This window comes from Daucus carota, chromosome 9, assembly GCF_001625215.2.
Source record: "Daucus carota subsp. sativus chromosome 9, DH1 v3.0, whole genome shotgun sequence".
NCBI classification, from domain to species: domain Eukaryota; kingdom Viridiplantae; phylum Streptophyta; class Magnoliopsida; order Apiales; family Apiaceae; genus Daucus; species Daucus carota.
Window position 1 is genome coordinate 35,773,532 of NC_030389.2, and position 12,583 is coordinate 35,786,114.

Consider the following 12,583-nt stretch of genomic DNA (forward strand, 5'->3'; position numbering starts at 1 on the left):
ATAAGTAAACTTAGTAAACAAGTAGCAAATTCAGCTACTTCATTATGGACCAGATATGAGACCACAAAATAGGTGTGCATATATCAGATCGCATGATAATTCAGTCACTAAATTTTCTGTCATCGGTAGTAGTTGTTCCAATGGGGATGTTAAGCACATCGGTGTTTTTCAGCTGCCCTTGTCTTGTAATTAACTGAATTGTTGATAGAATGAACAGTTTTAAGACGACATAAATGTTTTTTTTAAAGAAGGAAGATTGACTCCATTAAACTGTGCAGTACAGCGTATTGCCTTGTCTAGGTCCTTCCAGTATACAGAGTTAAGAAATGCCTTACACGTCCTAAAATTACCATACACATCAAGGAAGAATATTAACATGTCTATTCCCATATGCACACCCAACACAAACTCGAGTATACAAACCGCAATAATAAAATGCAAATCAAGATTAGTAGAACAGCTAAATTAATTATACATTGAAACAAAAATATTGTAACTAAACTTTAAGCACTAAACTATATATAATAATATACTTACAAATGATGTAGGCTTGCAATCAGTGGATATGCAGGAACAAATGGAGGTCCAGCAGAAATACTCCTAATATCATCCTTCCATTGGAGCTCAGATAGCAGCACCTCAACCTTCTTACTCTTGAACCAAAACATTTGCAATAAGAGCTGAGTCTTCATCCCGTTCTCCCCTAAGAACACCTAATATCGATTGGGTGGAGTGACACATCTGATTTCCCCCATTCACATTAACCTGTGGGAATGAAGATATCAGACGATCAATATGAACCCAGTGCTTGATATTCCACTTCATATTAACCAGGTTCAGCTCGTACACATTCAAAATTTTTGCTGTATTATCTCGGACACCTGCAAGGTACAAGTGTCCACAAGATTCTCCAAAATGCCGGAAGTGTGAACCACGAGCCTGTGGAGGCAAAGCGATTTGGGTCAATTTCTCAGCATCGATATCAAAACGATAGCAAGATAGCCTGTTTACCCGGATCCAATAAAATGCACCATTGCAATACTCACCCCTGGCAAATTCCAGCCCAGTTCCAACCACAGAAACACTGGTATCTACCCGTTGACCAGTTTCTGAACTGAATTTTAAAAATTTAGACGCTAGTCGGCGTCGGGATGGACAAATAACCACTTGCACACATATAACTTTGAAATGGGGTGATACCAAAGGGTCAAACGCCAAACAACAAGTAGCAACATGACTATAATTTTAAGCATTTAATTTGGGCAGAGGTACTAACTTTAGTTGATTTGTAACTAAATTACGAACACAATAGAAATTAAGAGCATAAAGAGCATTGAATCTAAATAAAGACAATCCATTACAAGACTATACCATCCGCATCAACTTAATTGGAGCATGATCAGGTATTTCAACTGTATCTGAACAAGAAGGAATTTTACGCCCTAATTCATCAACAGAGATTGAATGAACTGTATTATCCCGATAACAGACAGGCCTGTATAAGTAGAGTCCAGAGGGGATGCGAGAACTAGGGTTTTCAACAGTGTGGCGGCGGCCGAAGTGGGCATCGGAGATAAGGGCACACCATTGTTTTGATACCGATTTGAATCGGGTCAGTGATCTGACAGGGAGACGGGGAAAGATAAGATCCAGTAAGCTATCGTTGCCCCCGATCAATTCTGCTGATGGTGAACATAATTTTTGAGATTTAGGGTTCTTCCTAGTTACCATTTTTGTCAGGCGGCGCTTTAGCAAAATGAAATGAAATGTGGTTATTTTGTTTATACAAGCTAAGTTTGTTGTTTTGTTTATTGTGTCCAATAAATTTTGTGAAAAACATGGGTACTTGCTTATTATTTGAGATTTACTACATAGTGCAAAATGGACGATTGTTGTAACTTCATTGTAGTTGAGTTTCTATTCATGTCATCATTACCACGATCATTTCGTTTTTATCGTAATCTTGTAAAGGGCCGTGAATGAATGAAATTTTGTATTAATATGAATTATGTTAATAATATCAAGATGAACTTCATATTTATCTGAATTCTAAAACATGATAGGAAATTGTACAGAGTTGTTTGTAAATCAAATAATTTGATTTTCAAAAATTAAAAGAAATAGTTTGTTTTGTGATATAGTTTTGTCGGTGGAATAATCATTACATTACAAAATTATAATCAATATAAAAGTCTTTCATACTCCCTCCGTCCCAGTCAATAGTATACATTGGGGGACGGGGGCGCGGCACGGACTTTAATGCTTCAATATAATATAGTTATGTAAATTATTTTAAGATTTTCTTTTTTTTGTAAAAGTATAACATTTATATTTTTATACAAAAAAAGAAAATCTGAAAAAAAAGTTGTAAAACTATGTTTTATAAGAGTCTTAAAAAGCGTGTCGAGCAGTGAAAAAAAACGTATACAATGACAGAGGGAGTAGTAGTATAATAATAATGATTAAATTAAAAAATATATGATGATAAACAAATTTCGGTATTTTGGTATTACTCCTTATCTATTTGAATTCTGAAACATGATAGAAATTTATAAAGAATTAAATTATTTGAGTTTAAAAAATTAAAACAAATAGGTTTGTTGACGATGATTATGTCTGTTGATGAAATTTATGAGCTTGATATAGAGCTAAGGAGCAAGATACATGGTGGTAAGTTTAAATCAATCACCTTGAAGGTTAAGGAGAAAGCACCCAAGGAAGTTGTTGTAAAGAGGAGTCACTCAAAAAGAAAGGCTCTAATCACAAAGTTTGATAATGAGTCATCAAACTCTGATGATGGCTCAAACTCTGATAATTTCGAAGACTATAAAGAAGATTTGTGTAGTTTCTTCGGTTTTAGTTTTGATTGCGTGCTACAACAAAAACGGGTAAATTTGACCGCCAATTTTCGGTCATATTTAATTAAATTTGACAGCGCGTAGTCGAATTTAGCTAAATTTGACCGGAAATTGTTTGTCAGAGATAGCTTAGTGGAATTTAACATTTTCGGTCATATTTAATTAAATGTGACTGCTTAAATATGACCGGTTAAATATGACTTCTTAAATTTGACCGCCTAATTTGACTTCAATCGGCCATTTTTAGCTCTGATTTTTCACCTCCAATTTTTTTCGTCAAATTCAAATTTCCGGCTACATTTTAAATAAAAATTGTCATGACCTTTTTGTTCCTGTCATAATCCCACCTGTAAATATACCAGATGGGGCACTGACATTATTAATCTATACTACAAGTCAAAGCTATGTGCAAACTGATGTGCCAAGGTTACAGTTAAACTATCAATTGATGAGGAGGGTAACTAATAGTCGACAGCCATACATTAGCAACACAAGGGCTTAACCATGCTGAAGCTGGTGAGGACGACCATATATTCTCGAGATGAGCCAAAGTCGAGCCCAGGACATGAGACAACGGAGGATAAACACTTAACTACGTGGGCTATCCAATCATGCTCTCATTCAAATACTCTTTTTAAATCTGCAGAAAAGTAATTCAAATGGCCCAGGTTCGCATATTATGCACTCTCAATTCTGGATGGCGGTTTATCAATTGAAATCTTTCATTAAATTTCAAAATTAGGATCTCTCTTTTTAACACTTAAAATTGGATAGGTTTCACAGCTGTATGATTTATCACCAGTGCAAATCCCTTTTGTATCTTGACACATGTTAAACTCGAGTACTATTTTACAGTTTTGGTGAACGTAATGAAATTACCATATGTACTTATGCTTTCAAACATGGATCAAACACTCTTATAATAAGTACCGCCAAAACTTAATTACGAAAAAATTGGTTGGTTATTTGTGGCGCCTATCATTCTCTTAGTATGCCTTGTTCTCGAGCAGACTCTTTAAGCTAGCTCCCATGAACGTGAAATTGAGCATGCATGGTTTCAAAATGGATCAAGAAATGATCTTTTTATAGACCAAAAGAGGAGAAGAGAGCATGGTTGGTTAGAGAGGAAGAGTAAAGTTGCGACCTTGTTAACGCTGGAGTTGAGATCAAGAGACATTGATTATTCACACCATGATCACCAAAACTTGTTTCAAGAAAATACATGTATGGATAAAATATATGTAAATTATATGGACTTCTTATATACTTATTATCGATATTCATGTCAGCACAACCGGGGCTTAAACAAGTACCTATATAATCATCTTTACAAAAAAACAGTGGAGCATGATAAAAATTTCACACATCATTTAAAAATTTCAAATTAATAAAATGTAAATATGTGTTGTTTTAGACTTCTTATAAATCATAAAATTAATTAAGAAGAAATTTTATGAACAATTAAATACCCGACAAATCAATTGTAAAATATTTTTTATCTCTTTTGGAAATCATAAATAACACAATAATTCTATTAAAATAAAATATCTTTTTTAAATTAATACATATCATAATTCTAACTAGCCTCACACAGAAAATTTACCGATTAGACTTCCAAAATAATTATAAATTAAAAAATTTCAATTTTACTATACATAAGATACCCTAAAGTCAATTGCAATATTTTTTTTCAATCTCTTTGAAAATCAAAACAACATACTGATTTTACTAAAATAAAATATATCATTGTGAAATAAATACATATCATAACATGTATTTGAGACTTTTAAAAAAAAATTCAAAAATCAAGATAAGATCAAATGTATATATAAAGTTTTATATCTAAATAACTATAGTGTATATAAGTATATTAAGAGGATAATAATATAATTCAATAAAAAAAATATAATTATAATAAATAATACTCCCTCTGTCCCCCTCATTTATTTACAGTTTTTTCACACTGCTCGACACGCATTTTAAGGCGCATATAAAACATAGTTCTACAACTTATTTTTAATTTTTTTTTTGTATAAAAATTTAAACACCAAATTTTTATTCAGAATAAAAAAAGTATAAAATCATAAAAATTATTTAAAAATGTGCTTGGCACGGCCCCAGGGCCGGCTCAACACTAAGGCCATCTAAGGGGTCGCTTAGGCCCCCAACCTGAAAAGGGCCTCAAAATTTTATGAAAGTATATATATTGAAATAATAATATTTAAATTTTTGTTCGTAAATATGAAAAAAACAAAATATCTAAAACAAATATGAACCAGTGAACTTTAAAAAGATAATATATATATATATATATATATATAATATGAAATATTAATAAATAAATAAGATTAACTTAAAAAGTGAGAATTAAATGAATCAAATGATTTTAAATTTTTAGTCGCATGTGTATTAAGTACTTAATAAATGTAATAAATTTATCATCTAAAATATATAATATTTATTTTTCACAAGTTTTACATTATTATAAATTATATGATTTCTACTTTTTATGTTATAGTACTTTTCTAATGTTTAATTAATTTAAATGTTACATTAATGTACAAATAAACCTAATAATAAATAAAAAAACAACATATAAAATGGTATATAAATTTTTGTGCGTAATTAATTTATAATAATCTAAAATATATACGGTTTTAAATAAAAAATATTTTTTATATAAAAAGGCCTCATTTTCAAGTCTGCTTAGGGCCTCAAATTTAGTTGAGCCGGCCCTGCACGGCCCAAGCTAGTAATCTCTTAAAATATGACCGCGCCCTATCCATTTCACACAAAAAATTAGGGTTGAAACCATCTGCAGCGGCGGCTGAATACATTTCATATAAGAAATTTTTCCCATCAGAGTCAGAGCTCGAAGCCTGTATCGTGTAAGCTTTCTTGTGCTATTATAGTAATTGTTAACTGTTGGACTCAGAATCTTATATGTTTATATGGTACTTGCATGGCTACATGTAAATTACTTGTTTTTTACATTATGTGTTGGCATCCCCAATCTATGAACAAAAACTTGCAACTTTTTACATTTTGGAGAGAGAGTCTCGAAATTACTTGACGTTTTTTCAATTGGGACTGTGCGCCCTTCAAATCAGGCTTTTTGTTTTAAAGGTCCCAAATTACGAATTGATTGGCCAGAAAAGGTGGCCGAATTACTGTTCTATATATGACATAAGCAACTAAAGGCATCAATGTTGAAAAAAATTCAGAAAAGAAGATGTTGTAGGTGTATAATATTTGTCGAACTCGTGTTTAAGGGGATTTTTGATTGTTTTTACTCTTGAGTATTCGTATATTTCTAACGGGTTAAATAAACATATTCTCCATCATAGATGGTCTCCCTAAATATATTTTGGTAAATTAATTTCAGATGTTTTCAAATTTTACTTTGTGCTGGATGCAGAGACAGGTTTCATAAAGGACTGGTGGGAGATATTCAGGTTGCAATTCTCTTTGAGACGGAAAACGTAGCAGGAGGGAATCCACAATTCTCTGTAAAGATGGTTTCACTATTTGTTTAACTAACTTATAATATCATACTATGATATCTTAGTAATATCCAGTCTGTATAAAATATCCATAAAATTTGGTTAACTGCATGCATTCTCAGACATCTATGGATGATTTTCTAGCTATGCTAGCATCACAGGAAAAGCAAGAGGCAACCAGTTCCCATTCCAACATACTTCAGTTGGGAATCCACAACTTAATATGTTTTCCAGTCCATTGGCTAGCCTGATTATGATTGGTGGTTTAGATGCTGTTATTGTTATATATGGAGCACTTTGTTGCAAAATTTTCCCTAACTAATAGACCAACAAAGCTGGTAAGCGTTCTGCAAATACTGATAGTCATCTAAGGATATTGTCTGTGCCTTTTGGCATTTAATGGTATTTTACATAAATGTGATTACTTGGTTGTAATTGGACTGATCTCGCATATAATCAATACATGGTCTGATTAATGCATTATTGGAGTTTGTATTTCCTAATGCAGAACAATATTCGGAGTTATGCATTTATATGAGAATATGCACAAGGATGATAAAGGCATTGCTTTGAGGCATTTGTTATGGAAATCTGCTAGGACTACAACAGAGTAGGAGTTCTTCTTGTTTTCGTATTTTCTCTATTTCTCTTCCTATATTCTATATTCAAGGTCTAACTAAGGAATGATCCATGGGATAAGTATATAGATTCTTGTTATACCAGATAAATATTGTACATAAAGGTAATATATATATATATATATATATATATATATATATATATATATGTATATATATATGTCGTGTTTTCAGAGTTATACAATTGGACCTTTTGGATCCAATTAATTGCCTTGAGTTTTGGGCACCACTCCTCAACATAGGCAACTGGCTCCTACTGTGAGAATTGTAGCCCAAAGAAGAAGAGATCAAGAAAAACTGACATATCTACTACATCCTACAATATTGTTAAAGGTGCATACAATCATGAATCGTAAAGCTCAAAGCCACATTGCGATGATTTTCTTTGCATAGGTAAAAATCTATCACATTGATATATATGGCTTTTATTTTCTTATTTGCGATCTATAATTAATTTGCGTTCCTCATAATTTTATTTTTTTTGCAATTTCTTGTAGTAGAAAAAACGACCTTAAAAAAAAAAAAGCAATTCCGATAAGATATAGTTTGCATGTACTTTTTACCGTAAACTATTTTGTATAGATTTGAATGAAACTTTTGATAAAATTGAAATATATATAACAATCCAGTTATTCTATTTTATGACACTTGTACTAAAATTATAGATCTATTAATCTATATCTAAGAAATCTTATAATGTATTTGTGAGTTATGAGAAAGAAGACCAATTGGGATCGAGTAATTAGTTTTTCGAGCCTATGTTAGGGTTGGGTTACAATGACGATATAGGGGTTAGAAATTTGTACTTATGCTTCCTTAGTTTTACCATTTATTAAAAAAAATCCTAGATGATATCGGATAGTAATTACCATATACGCGATCTCCCTGAAGGCTTAACATTGTGTCAGCAAATGGTTATCCTAAATTCTGGAGTTCAATTTTGTAATTACCTTATCTCCAATATAAGGTAATTACAAAATCGAACTCTAGAATTTGAGATACTCACTTCCTGATTCAATGCCAAACTTTTGACGAGATATTGTATATGATTAAAATGACGATATAGGAGTTAAACATTGTACTTATGCTTCTTTAGTCTTTCTATTATTAGAAAAATTCTAGATGATATCGGGTAGCTACCATATACACCATCTCCTTGAAGGCTTAACATTGTGTCAGCAAGTGGTTATCTTAAATTCTGGAGTTCAATTTTGTAATTACCATATCGGTAATATAAGGTAATTACAAAATCGAACTCCAGAACTTATGATACTCACTAGCTAATACAATGTCAAGCTTTTGACGTGATGCTGTATATTGTTAAATAATGACATAAATATTTTACTTATGCTTCCTTAGTCTTGTCATTTATTAAAATAAATCCTAGATGATATCGGGTAGTTACGATATACGCTATCTCCTTCAAGGCTTAACATCGTATCAGCAAATGGTTATCTTAAATTCTGGAGTTCAATTTTGTAATTACCTTATCTCTAATATAAGATAATTACAAAATCGAACTCCAGAATTTGAGATGCTCACTTCCTGATTCAATGCCAAATTTTTGACGAGATGTTGTATATAGTTAAAATGACGAGATAGGAGTTAAAAATGTGTACTTATGCTCCTTAGTCTTGCCATTTATTTAGAAAAAAAATCTTAGACTTAACATTGTGTCAGCAAATGGTTATCTGAAATTCTGGAGTTCAATTTTGTAATTACCTTATCTCTAATATAAGGTAGTTACAAAATCGAACTCTAGAATTTGAGATACTCACTTTCCTGAATCAATGCCAAACTTTTGACGAGATATTGTATATGGTTAAAATGACGACATAGGAGTTAGAAATTTATACTTATGCTTCCTTAGTCTTTCCATTTATTAAAAGATCCTAGATGATATCAGGTAGTTATAACCATATACACCATCTCCTTGAAGGCTTAACATTGTGTCAGCAAGTGGTTATCTCAAATTCTGGAGTTCAATTTTGTAATTACCATATCCGTAATATAAGATAATTACAAAATCGACTCCAGAATTTATGATACTCTCTGGCTGATACAATGCCAAGCTTTTGACGTGATGTTGTATATTGTTAAAATAATGACATAAAATTTATATTTATGCTTCCTTAGTTTTGTGACATCCTATTAAGACCACCCACATATTGTAAACATGCAGGATCTGTGGCTTTACCGTCATCTAGAAAACTAGTAGAGTTTAGCAAGATTCCTCAAAAATATAAGTTGACACATATGGAATTGTTTAAGAAGCAAGTACGTAGCATGTAGATATTTTACTTCTTTTTTTCTCTTTTCATCTTATAATATCTGATCCCCACTTTATAAATGGACATATAGAGAGGAAGACGGTAATATGAGAAGCCAACTCTGGATATATCTTGGCTTTGAAGGGGTTTGGTTTTTCTCCAATTCTTCTCATATCTGAAAAGTATATTTTATGTTTTCTTAGTCTGCAGTGGATCTTTTGATCTAGATGGCTTTGAATATCCTACCGTCCGAAGTAACAAGCCACATAGTCACCCTTGTAGTTGTTCCAGTTGAACCAGTACACAATATTTGGAGTACGCCAGTTATTTACAATATCCGTGCTGCTGCTCATGGGCTTAATGGAATGGAAACACTATAAAGAGGACCTCATATTCAGTTAGGAGCTTGAGGATGATTTACTCAAGTTTTTGATGGTTGAGATGGCTGGTTTGATTGGCTGAGGGGGAGATTGTATCTGCTATTAGAAATTCATTTTATGTAAATCAGACATTTACTAAAATTAATATTTTGATGTTTTTTCCTTTTATGTATAAAAGATATTACATTAGAGTTTTTAAATTTATAATAATTAAAAATTTCATCATGTTTGTGTGATGTTCCGCCGGATTGGTCGCTTAAGATCTTTGGTGTATGAGATTAGGTAATAAGTAAACTTAGTAAACAAGTAGCAAATTCAGCTACTTCATATATGGACCAGATATGAGACCACAAAATAGGTGTGCATATATCAGATCGCATGATAATTCAGTCACTAAATTTTCTGTCATCGGTAGTAGTTGTTCCAATGGGGATGTTAAGCACATCGGTGTTTTTCAGCTGCCCTTGTCTTGTAATTAACTGAATTGTTGATAGAATGAACAGTTTTAAGACGACATAAATGTTTTTTTAAAAGAAGGAAGATTGACTCCATTAAACTGTGCAGTACAGCGTATTGCCTTGTCTAGGTCCTTCCAGTATACAGAGTTAAGAAATGCCTTACACGTCCTAAAATTACCATACACATCAAGGAAGAATATTAACATGTCTATTCCCATATGCACACCCAACACAAACTCGAGTATACAAACCGCAATAATAAAATGCAAATCAAGATTAGTAGAACAGCTAAATTAATTATACATTGAAACAAAAATATTGTAACTAAACTTTAAGCACTAAACTATATATAATAATATACTTACAAATGATGTAGGCTTGCAATCAGTGTATATGCAGGAACAAATGGAGGTCCAGCAGAAATACTCCTAATATCATCCTTCCATTGGAGCTCAGATAGCAGCACCTCAACCTTCTTACTCTTGAACCAAAACATTTGCAATAAGAGCTGAGTCTTCATCCCGTTCTCCCCTAAGAACACCTAATATCGATTGGGTGGAGTGACACATCTGATTTCCCCCATTCACATTAACCTGTGGGAATGAAGATATCAGACGATCAATATGAACCCAGTGCTTGATATTCCACTTCATATTAACCAGGTTCAGCTCGTACACATTCAAAATTTTTGCTGTATTATCTCGGACACCTGCAAGGTACAAGTGTCCACAAGATTCTCCAAAATGCCGGAAGTGTGAACCACGAGCCTGTGGAGGCAAAGCGATTTGGGTCAATTTCTCAGCATCGATATCAAAACGATAGCAAGATAGCCTGTTTACCCGGATCCAATAAAATGCACCATTGCAATACTCACCCCTGGCAAATTCCAGCCCAGTTCCAACCACAGAAACACTGGTATCTACCCGTTGACCAGTTTCTGAACTGAATTTTAAAAATTTAGACGCTAGTCGGCGTCGGGATGGACAAATAACCACTTGCACACATATAACTTTGAAATGGGGTGATACCAAAGGGTCAAACGCCAAACAACAAGTAGCAACATGACTATAATTTTAAGCATTTAATTTGGGCAGAGGTACTAACTTTAGTTGATTTGTAACTAAATTACGAACACAATAGAAATTAAGAGCATAAAGAGCATTGAATCTAAATAAAGACAATCCATTACAAGACTATACCATCCGCATCAACTTAATTGGAGCATGATCAGGTATTTCAACTGTATCTGAACAAGAAGGAATTTTACGCCCTAATTCATCAACAGAGATTGAATGAACTGTATTATCCCGATAACAGACAGGCCTGTATAAGTAGAGTCCAGAGGGGATGCGAGAACTAGGGTTTTCAACAGTGTGGCGGCGGCCGAAGTGGGCATCGGAGATAAGGGCACACCATTGTTTTGATACCGATTTGAATCGGGTCAGTGATCTGACAGGGAGACGGGGAAAGATAAGATCCAGTAAGCTATCGTTGCCCCCGATCAATTCTGCTGATGGTGAACATAATTTTTGAGATTTAGGGTTCTTCCTAGTTACCATTTCTTGTCGGGGGGCGCTTTAGCAAAATGAAATGAAATGTGGTTATTTTGTTTATACAAGCTAAGTTTGTTGTTTTGTTTATTGTGTCCAATAAATTTTGTGAAAAACATGGGTACTTGCTTATTATTTGAGATTTACTACATAGTGCAAAATGGACGATTGTTGTAACTTCATTGTAGTTGAGTTTCTATTCATGTCATCATTACCACGATCATTTCGTTTTTATCGTAATCTTGTAAAGGGCCGTGAATGAATGAAATTTTGTATTAATATGAATTATGTTAATAATATCAAGATGAACTTCATATTTATCTGAATTCTAAAACATGATAGGAAATTGTTACAGAGTTGTTTGTAAATCAAATAATTTGATTTTCAAAAATTAAAAGAAATAGTTTGTTTTGTGATATAGTTTTGTCGGTGGAATAATCATTACATTACAAAATTATAATCAATATAAAAGTCTTTCATACTCCCTCCGTCCCAGTCAATAGTATACATTGGGGGACGGGGGCGCGGCACGGACTTTAATGCTTCAATATAATATAGTTATGTAAATTATTTTTAAGATTTTCTTTTTTTTGTAAAAGTATAACATTTATATTTTTATACAAAAAAAGAAAATCTGAAAAAAAAGTTGTAAAACTATGTTTTATAAGAGTCTTAAAAAGCGTGTCGAGCAGTGAAAAAAAAAACGTATACAATGACAGAGGGAGTAGTAGTATAATAATAATGATTAAATTAAAAAATATATGATGATAAACAAATTTCGGTATTTTGGTATTACTCCTTATCTATTTGAATTCTGAAACATGATAGAAATTTTATAAAGAATTAAATTATTTGAGTTTAAAAAATTAAAACAAATAGGTTTGTTGACGATGATTATGTCTGTTGATGAAATTTATGAGCTTGAT